General features: G+C 34.1%; 1 pseudogene; it reads right to left on the bottom strand.

The window, feature by feature from the left end:
- Positions 1-9,768: 9,768 nt before the first annotated feature.
- Positions 9,769-9,886, bottom strand: LOC120600278 (uncharacterized; annotated as a pseudogene).
- Positions 9,887-10,747: the final 861 nt, after the last annotated feature.

Here is a 10,747-nt window from a genome sequence, read left to right on the forward strand (position 1 = left end):
CACAGTAGCCAACTTGAAATATCTTCCAATGGTCAAACTGAAACAATTCGAGCAAAAAATAAAGTAGTATTGAATTATAAATGAAAGGATAAATGAATACACATGACTATGACCTGATAAAAATGAATTATTGAATAAATACAGAAATGGGTAGAAGAGACACATCTTCTTTACAGGAGAATTCCAAATAATATATGTAGAAGGAGATTAAATCTTCTCCCCAACTACCATCCTCACCAGAGTGTGGGCTGAACTTAGTTACCTACTTCCAAACAGTAGAATAAGGAACAGGCAAAAATAGTAACTACAGTGGAGAATTATGACTTAACCAAGTTCTCAAGGTTGACATCCCTAGTAATATAATTCATGTGGATAATTCATCAGATTACCCATAGATATGATAGCATGAGGACATTTCACCTCCATGGTATTTTTTTCCCCAAACCCATAACATTAGTCAAATTTACATTAGACAAATATAAATTAAGGAACATTATACATAATATCAGTATTCTTTGAAACTATAAAGATTGTGAGAAACAAGGGAATACTGAATAAACTGTAACAGATCAGAGGAAATTAAGGAGATGCAATGACCAAATGAAATGTGGTATTATTGAGTTATCTCAGAGAAGAATGTTTACATTCAAGTTCTGGTCAAATGCATACTGTACAATTTTCTTTAAATCATGACAGTTTACCAAAAGTCACTATTGCATAAAAACTAAGTAGTAATGACCCAGCAATCGTTTTTCTGGGTATCTACACAAAACATTTAAAATCATTTATTAGTAAAGATATATTCACCCTGATGTTATTGCAGCATTATTTACTATAGCCAAGATTGAAGAAAATCAAAGTGCTCTTCAATAGATGATTGGATAAAAATATGGAACATATACATAATAGAATATTACTCAGTCATACAAAAATATGAAATACTGCCATTTACAACAACATAAATGGATCTTGAGACTATCATGTTATGCAAAATAAGATAGATGGGAAAAGATGAGAATCATAATTTCAATCATATGTGGAAAATAAAACTGAAAACAACAAATGAAGAGGACAAAGAGAGACTCTTGGACATGGACAATAGTTTAGTGTTTACCACAGGAAAAGGAGAGGTAGATAAAGGTAAAGGGGTTCAAATATATGGTGATAGAAGGAAATTTATATTTGGGTAGTGAACACACAATGCAATACACATATGATGTATTATTAAATTGTGCACTTGAAACATATAATTTCATTAATCAATGTCACTCCAATAAATTTAATAAATTTTAAAAGGCTTATAAAACTAAATATATTAGAGGCACCTAAAATGGCATAGATGACAGAGTCTTCATTCATCCCTCTTGCAACCACATCAAAATTGGGACAGAAACATGAACCAAAGTCACATGGGATCTAGATGAACAAAAGCATCACAACTAGGGAGAGAAATAATTAATCAGTCTGCAACAGTAGAAGGAGGAGGATGCGAAGTTGTGAGGTTGCCTGGTCCCAAGTGGCTGAGTGAGACAGAGGCTACAGCAGTGGCAGCCGGATGCTGCAGATGCCTCTTAGGGGCTGGGTCTGCAAGTGGATTTTATGGCGATAGAATTGCTCACACTGAGCACCAGTGCTAGGTCGGCTGCTTGAGGGGCACCAGGAACTTACAAGGGAACACTAAGTTGTCAGAGCAAGGGCCAGAGGTGAGGTTTTCTCCTGGGCAGTAGGGCTCTGTTGAGCCCTCCCACTCTTAGCGTGTGGACACAGTATCACCATAGCTGAGACTTCATTAAACTAGATAACAGAGGTCACTCTGCCAAGAGGATTTCTTGAAACTCTACCTTGTCCAACTCGTGGTCCCACCCAAGCCATATTCAGTTGTGTCCTTGGTGAGTCCAGTGCTCCTTACTAAGCCAACCTAAAGATCCACACTGGTGGCAGCTGGCCGCGGTTTCTGGCATGGCCTCTTGGGGCAACTACAAATACAGCATCTGTGGATTGCTTGCTGAATCTTACAGGTGGCCCCAGAGGGGCACAGGCTTGGGCTAAACTTGGCCTGCAGCTGAGCCCCTCTCAGACTGTGCCACTGGACACTTACTACACAAAACCACACTAATCAGACTGGGAAACTTAAGAGCTTTGCTTAATACAAAGAAACAGACACCAAGAGACAGCCCAAATGGGAAGACAAAGAAGCAGAAATTATATGAAAGAACAGAAAATAGATCAAGAAAAAATGGAGTTAAGCAATCTAACAGATGCAGAGTTCAAAACACTGGTTATAAAGAATCTCAAGGAACTTAGGGGAAGAGTAGATAAATTCAGTGAGAACTTTTAACAAATAGATAAAAAAAAACATTAAAAATGGAAATGGAAATTAAAAGGAAACCAGTCAGAAATGAAGAACACATTACCTGAAATGAAGAGTATATTAGAGGGAATCAACAGAGTGGAGGAAGAAGAGAATGAAACCACCAATATAGAGGATTGGGAAGCCAAGGACACTGAACCAGAATGGCAGGGAAAAAGTAACCAAGCATATAACAGTAATTTAAGGAGCCTATGGGACACAATTAAATGTAAAACTTCCAGATCATAGGGGTATCTGAAGGGGAAAAAGAAGTCGAAGAGCTATTTGAGGAAATAATGATGTGAAACTTTCCTAACCTGGTGAAGGATATAGACATACAACCTCAGGAAGCTCAGAAATTCCCCCAAACCAGGAACCCAAAGAGGCCCACGCCAATACATATCATAATCAAAATGCCAAAGGTTAAATACAAAGAGAGAATCTTAAAAGCAACAAGAGAAAAGCAGTTAGTTACTTACAAGGGAGCACTCATAAGACTGGCAGCTGATTTCTCAAAAGAAAGTATGCAGAACAGAAGGGTTTGGCACGAAATATTTGATGTGATGAAAACTCAGGATCTACAACCAAGAATTCTTTATCCAGTAAAGCTATCATTTAGAGTCTAAGGACATATGAAGAGTTTCCTAGACAAAAATAAGCTAAAGGAATTTATTAACACCAAGCTAGTATTACAGGAACGGTTGGAGGGACTTCATTAAGAAAAAAAAAAATGTATCAAAACATGATTAAAGAATGGTTATTACATTCTTATCAACAAGTACCTCAAATGGAAAATAATTAAATACTTCAACCTAAAGATAGGGTGGCTGAATGGATAAGAAAATAAGCCCCCTACATATGTTGCCTATAAGAGACTCATTTCAGATTAAAAGACACACAGAGACTAAAAGGAAGGCACTGGAAAAAGATACCGCCTTGATAAACTGAGAGGGTATTGCACTAAATGAAGTTAGTCAGAGAAAGGCAAATGTTACATGATTTCACATACATGTGGAATCTAAAGAACAAAACAAACAACGACAAAAAAAAAAATAGAAACAAACTCTTATAGAGAATATTTTGAGGGTTACTATATGGGAGGGGTTTTGGGGTGGACAGTGAAAAAGGGCAAAGTGATTAAGTACAAATGGATACTTATAAAACAGATGTGGAGATATAAAGTGTAGTATAAGGAAAAGTTAATAAGGTAATAAATATGTAGGGAGGAAGAGGTGTATTCCATTTAGTAGGATGATCACTTTGTGAGTTATATAGGTCTTTAATCACTATGCTGTACAACTGAAACTAATCCATATTATTCCATATTATTTCATCCATATTATTGTATGCCAACTATAATTGAAAAAACTCATTGAATTGTACAATGTAAATATGAGCAACTAATTGTCTATTATATTTCAATAAACCTGGGAAAAATACTGGACAATAAAATAACTAAATATGTTAATTTTTAATTTGGATAGTGTGCTATAACTTAGCTCTATGAAAGACAAAATTGCTTAGAATCTGCATGTATTAGTGTGACATTTTTTAAGAATTTCCAAAATAGAAAATGGAAAGAGAAATCTTTAAGTAAATGTATTTAAGAAAATGATATATGAAAATCGGTTTTTGGTTTTAGTGTTTGAAGGTACTGAGTATTGAAGACCTTTGCTTATTAAAGCAAAAGTATCATAACTTGGCCATTAAAGAGTCACTTCTGCAGGTAAAACTAGAATTTGGGTTTTATTGAATTGCTCTCTCCTGTAACAAGGCCAGACCTCTAATAAATGCTAATTATGTTGGTGCTTTAGGGGGGATTTCACACAGTTCACTAGTAGATCACTGACTCCTTCACTTTGGCTCCTAAGTAGTCTCAAAATGGTAATGACCTACATTCCCTACTTCCCTGGATGAGATTTGATTTAGTGACCTTGAAAAAACTAGACTATATTTTCATTTAATAATTCTCACTTAGCTGTCTCAGCAACTTGTTTCATGCTAAATTTAAGTATGCTGAAAATCTGTTCACACAAAGCTAACCTAGAAGGAATGTGGCTACAGTTTTTATATGACTATTTTTTAATCAATGATCAGACATATTTTTCAGTTATTTCACAATATACAATAGAACCAAAATTCTCCCTTATTCTTGATGAGTCATACTGCTTTCAGTAAGTTGAATCTTAACATTCTTTTGTATATGAAAGCAGCATGCCAAATATTGAGTATATGACCATTTTATTATCATTTTATTAGGTAAGGGCAACATTTCTTTTCCATTTTTCTGTAATGCATATCCTCATGGAGTGAGGAGGGTTATCACAATCATTTGTGCTTCAAATGTTTTATGACATTATTTAGTTTCTAACAATGAAGTCAAGAATTATACAAAGACTTTTAATTTACCATATAAACCCAATACTAGTGGGATTAAGTGCCCATAGCTATATCTTTAGAGAATGTGATCCATGTTCTAAATTTCATTGATAAGTTCCATGCACAGGAACTCAAGTCTTCATTATTGATAACTGAAGTCTTTTCTGAAAAAGAAGTGTTTTGATATCTGCCGCTTCTGACATCTACCCCCAAATACCTGACATTTGAAAAACACAAAATAGTGACAACAGCTGAAAATATATTCAGCAATTTATTTAAATGTTTCTTATGAACAAAGAGTTCAACCAATCTCTTCACTCCATTAAGGTATGTTGTTTCATCCATTTTCATCAGCTTTATAGCATCTGAATGGCACTCAGTTCTAATACTCATTCCCACCTGCTGCTGCAGATGAAAAAGTTTTTTTTTTTCTTTCCCCAATTGCCATCATTTTTACTGATTTTCTTCTTTGGTTACTGATTTTTAGATTTCCATATGGCAGATAAGATTTTGTGTGTGTGGGGGGGAGGGTGTAGCAAGATTGTGACTAGATTTTTTTTTAACCCTCCACCACAAATGACATTTTATATCAGTCTCAAATCTATGATTGCTTTTGAAAATCATGCCAAAGCTAATTAAATATGGACCCAGCCAAGAAATATGGTTAAAGGTCTATGTCTCCACCGAATAATGCTTCAGTCTGTCTAAAGCATAAAGCATTAGGGAATTATAGGGTGGGGACATTCCTAATCTGTTCATGGGACTTTAAACAACAACAGAGGCATAAAGTGACTCAAATAACAAAACAGTGGTATGTTTCAAAATGCTTTGTACTATATAGCTCAATAATACTGTTTCTTAATTCATTTCTTGAGTTTCTATCATTGGTTTTCCCATTTTGTTAAATGTTTCTCTGAATGGAGAAAGATTAAATTTTGATGAAAAATAGTCATATTTTCTTCCCTTAATTGCTACTATGTAGGCTCAAATTTCATCACACACACACTGATTTATGAGCCAGATACTAACCCTTGATGAATATGTAAGATTACTAATAGTACCTGCTTTCTAACTCAACATATTTTTTAGTATTTAAAGGGTGAACTCAATTTAGTTTGTGTGATTTATGATATACTAAAAACTCTTTTCTCTGCCAATCTACCCTGCTTCTCCTACTCCTGCTCTCAGTACTTTTAAACATACCTTTTCATAATAGTTCATATCCACAATTAGAGTTAAATATACACAAGTAGAGTTAATAACATAACTTGGATCATCGCTTCAAGATTATTCTTTATAAGATGAAAAGTCATTAGAAATGGAGCAGCAGAGGTCAAGATTCTGAATGAATGATAAGTTTTGATGGAGAAGAGGAAGAGAAAAATATTTCAGACATGAAGCTTCATTGGGATTGTATAAATGGGATATGATTGTGGAAACCATACATAGCAAGTTGTAGCAATGAAGGCTCTAAAAATTCTGAAGGCACATTACAATTTCATTATAAGACAGCTCTTTATGATGAAAATATTTATTAGTAAAGAGCTCAGATCTTGAATGTACTAGGTGGAGTGAAACAAAGAGAATAAATGTTCTCTCTCTCTCTCTCAATATATATATAATTTTATGTGTGTTTACATACATGTATATTTCTCTTGACTATAGTACTTGACTATAGTAGTGCTTTACATTCATTATTTATGTTACTCTTTTACTAGCCTATACGTTAGGCATAAAAGGTCTAATTACAACTTTTTGTTTGTTTTCTTATTATTTAAAAAAAATGTGAAAAGAAACAAATAAACAAGACAAACAAAAACTCATAGACACAGACAACAGTTTAGTGGTTACCAGTGAGGAAGGAGGAAAGGGGAAGTAGAAAATGGTAAAAGGGGTCAAATATATGATGAGAGGAGATTTAACTTTGGATGGTGAACACACAATGCAATATACAAGTGATATAGAATTGTACACTTAAAACCTATATAATTTTATTAACAAAGGTCATTCGAATAAATTTTAAAAAGACACTATAAAAGGTCTGGAAATTGCTAAAAATGTGGTAAGAACACAGGAGAGATTAAGTGCCCTATCCAAAGACACACATTTATTTAAGGGAAGAGTCAATACTAAACTGGAACTTTTAGTATGTCTCAGTAATTTTCAAACTTTGCTCCAAGGATTCGTAGGGTTTCTGAGAAATTCTAGTGGTCATAGTAAGGGGATGAGGACAAAAGACAGTGGGTGGATCTCTGAATAGCTCTTACTTTATCTATCCCTTTATAAAGAGGTTATATGTAAATTATTAGCCTCTGTGGTTGGTTCTTTTCTGTTGTCACTACTAGTTGTTCATTTGTTTAGTGTGGCACCCTTCTCACTTCTCTTTGATGCCATGTTTCACTCTCAACTCAACTTGACTTTCATTGTTCAGAAAAGGCAGGTCATGGCTTAAATGTGAAGAAAAACCAGTAAAAAATATTACTAATATTTGAACTTTCAATGTTCCAGGTCTTAGCATCAACAGCATACTTGGAAGAATATTTAGACAGCTATTTCATCTGTCACAGGAGGGAGAAAAAAGAGCTTTCGAGGCTAGAGAAGAGACAATAACAATTTGAAGAAAACATAAAGTTGGAAACAACATGGGAATCCAGTCTAAGATCTGGGGATGTTAGGAACATAACCCCCTATAAATTTGGATTGCCTCAGTAGAAAATGTTTGAATCTCTTTCTCTGGCATAACATAGGTATTCCACGAAGTTAATGGAAAATTTTTTATTGACATCATGTTACAATAATTGATAGCATGACATGTCTAAAAATTGGAGTACCAGAGAAAGTGCCTTGAATTACCTGAAGTTCTGGAGTGGCTGAATACACACATTTTCCCATAGTTCTCAAGAGTCAGGTGCAGAAATTAGGTGAGGAGGAGAGAAATCCAGTTGGCTTAGAGGGGCTCTTTTTTGATGGCATGAGAGAAGGCTTTAACAGAAATTAAGAGTAGATAACCCAGTAGGAAGTCAAATAAGAACACTATTACATCAAAATGATGCTAGCAAACAAGGGAATGTAGCCCAATATTAGAACTAGCTGTATCTACGAAACAAAAATTAAGAGCAATGTCAATGTGGTATTTGTATATGCCCCCTCGTAAACTTAGACTATACCACAGGGAGAAGGAAGGGGTGACAGGGATATCATGAATTTGATAACATTTAAATTGAAATGACTGAGAAAAATAATAAAAAAGTGACTGAGTTTTTAAAAGTAACTTGATTACTGTTTCTGCCTCAGAAAAAATAGGTATACCAGTAGAAATTAATTTTAATTTTTGAAGAATTTAATACTTACAATACCTAAGTTCATGGTGCTGTGAAATTTGAACATGGTATTAATATATCAGCTTTCATATAAGATTTTATTTTAACAGAGAATAGGGTCAAGTTAAACAAAAAGGAAGAAAAATAGTTTTGAATTTATGGGATATTGACAATTTGTCTCATATGGGGTAAAGCTCATTAGTGAGAAAATGGGCACAAGAGCTCCTAACAGTTCGTGTATATTTTTCTCAGCATTACAAGGATAGTAGAGGGTTATTAAATTTTCAGTTTGGAGGATTTAATGTTAAAATGAGGTCAACCTTGACAGTAACCTAGACTCATAGCTTTCTGTAATATTAGAGTTGGAGTACCTTAAGGATAATCTTCTCCATTTTACTGATGATAAAACTGAGATTGAGATCAGGGAAATTATTTGGTTTCCTTAACCTTATGCTCTATTTACAGCCATTTATAGTGAAGTACTTAATTTGAGTTCTAGAAACTGTCTGGCTTGAATTATATTCATGTTAAGAAACAAACAAACAAAAGGAATAATATTTCAAGGGGTTATTATTATATTGGGGTACTATTAAAAGTAAATGAATTATTTAATATAAAGTATTTTATAAAATGCAAAGAATCTTATAATTTCATTATTAAAATCATATAATAACTCCATGCACCAATGTCTAGGTTAGAATATCCCACATGGAGAAAATAATCTTCCTGTCTTAGTTAATGGTACAAGGTGAAAATGAAATTGTTCCTTTAACATATGGAGGACAACTATTTTAAACATTGCAGCATGGCTTTGACTTTGACTACCCTCCTTATTAACTTAGCTTGTGTGAAATTCACAAACATTATTAGTGGTCATCAAATTACCAGGCCCTTCTTGGAACTGAATACAGAATTGGCCTCTGTGACCTTCATCAGTCCTGTGGTCTGGCTCATACTGACTACAGCAATAGTACATTTTTATTATATGAAAATTTGTCAACCATTAATTTCAAGTGACACTCTGATTTTCATGTTACTGAACAGAGCTAAAAAGAGAGCTTGATTGTATTACCTACCCCTTGTAACTTTGAAAATGTCAATCAAATATTTTATAACTCTTCTTTGCCAGTAACATTCTTATACTCTGCAATAACAATATACTCCATAAGGTCAAAAAAGTCACTAAAGGCTACTTTTTTTTCTTGTTTGCAATTTATTTGGATATTTGCTTATTTTTTATTTGTTTTTTTTTTTAATTTTCCAAATAAAATAATCACTTATTATAATGGACCTCAGTATATCTGATGGCAAATAAAAGCAAAACAACACACCTATAAATAACCTGTTTTTACTAATAAATGGATCTTTTACACATTATGTTCAGATGTTACCACCATCAATTTATTTCAAAAGAGCAGCTTGCTGAAAGCTGTACCTGATAGGCCCTGGTATTGGCCCTGCCAAATGTGATCACAATCCACAGTTGCAAGTATTAGCAGAGGTCTTCAGGACTTCATCACCACATCTTGTTTTCTATAATACTGCAATTCTATGATAGTATAAAATGTGTAATTTTGGGATTTGCTTGATATGCACCTTTTCCCCCTTCAGGGCTCTTATCTATTATATTGTATAACCTTTGGATTGTGCACCTTATGTTACCTGTATTCAGACCTATCTTGAGACCTGCTTAAAGCCTCACTGCCTTTTTTTTTTTAATGCCTACAACACCTGATATCCTAAGTGGTCTCCCATCCAAGTACTAATCAGGGCTGCCCCTGCTTAGCTTCTGGGATCATACAGGCTCAGGTATGTTCAGGGTGGTATGGCCGTAGACTCCTCACTACTTTTGAAACACTAAATTATCCTGTTGTGTATCCTGGTTCAAATTTAGTGTAATATTTCATATGGCAGCTTTCCTGAGCTTTAAAGGGGGAAATTGCAGCTTGTCCAGGTATCTGTTACTTCACTAATTTTGAATTAAAAGAAAATATTTATTTTTATTGTACCATATTTTTTACTAAATTTATTAGGGGTGACATTGGTTAATAAAATTATATAGATTTGAAGTGCATAATTCAATGTGTCATATGTATATTGCATTGTGTTCACCACCCAAAGTTAAATTTCCTTCCATCATCAGCAATTAATGTAGATCTCAAGCGTCTCACCGTGACATTTACATATCTTTTTAAAGGTATATTATTGCAAAACCAAAACAAGACAAAAACTACCACTATATTTTTTTTCTCTGAGAGATCCTTAGATTCAAGGATTGTTATAGACAATATATCAAGAGTTCATTAAGTCATTCGATAAGTATTCTCACAGGATCTTTAAGAATAAGATTCACTGGCTAAGTGGTGAGGTAAGAGTGCATGCTAATTCTCCCCTTGACAGTGTAGGACAAAGCTGGTAAATATCACACTTGGTAAATGAAATAGGTACATGTTAGGTAAAGTGTATATTTCTTAAATCTCAAATTTGATTTATTTGCATGTGAAATCATGTGCTAAGTATGTTCTCTAATGTTTCCTATAGGTGTAGTGAATGTGAACTCTTATCTTATGGGAGAAATAAGAAAGTGGAGGCTGAGAGGGATCAATGCCTTGTCCAAATATCAGTGGTGAAGAGAGTTTTCAAAGCCATTTGTATTTCTCCGCTTTCTCATAATTCTCTTCTAATCTGGATTCCATAG

This window comes from Pteropus medius, unplaced genomic scaffold (assembly GCF_902729225.1).
Source record: "Pteropus medius unplaced genomic scaffold, Ma_sr-lr_union100, whole genome shotgun sequence".
Lineage (NCBI taxonomy): Eukaryota > Metazoa > Chordata > Mammalia > Chiroptera > Pteropodidae > Pteropus > Pteropus medius.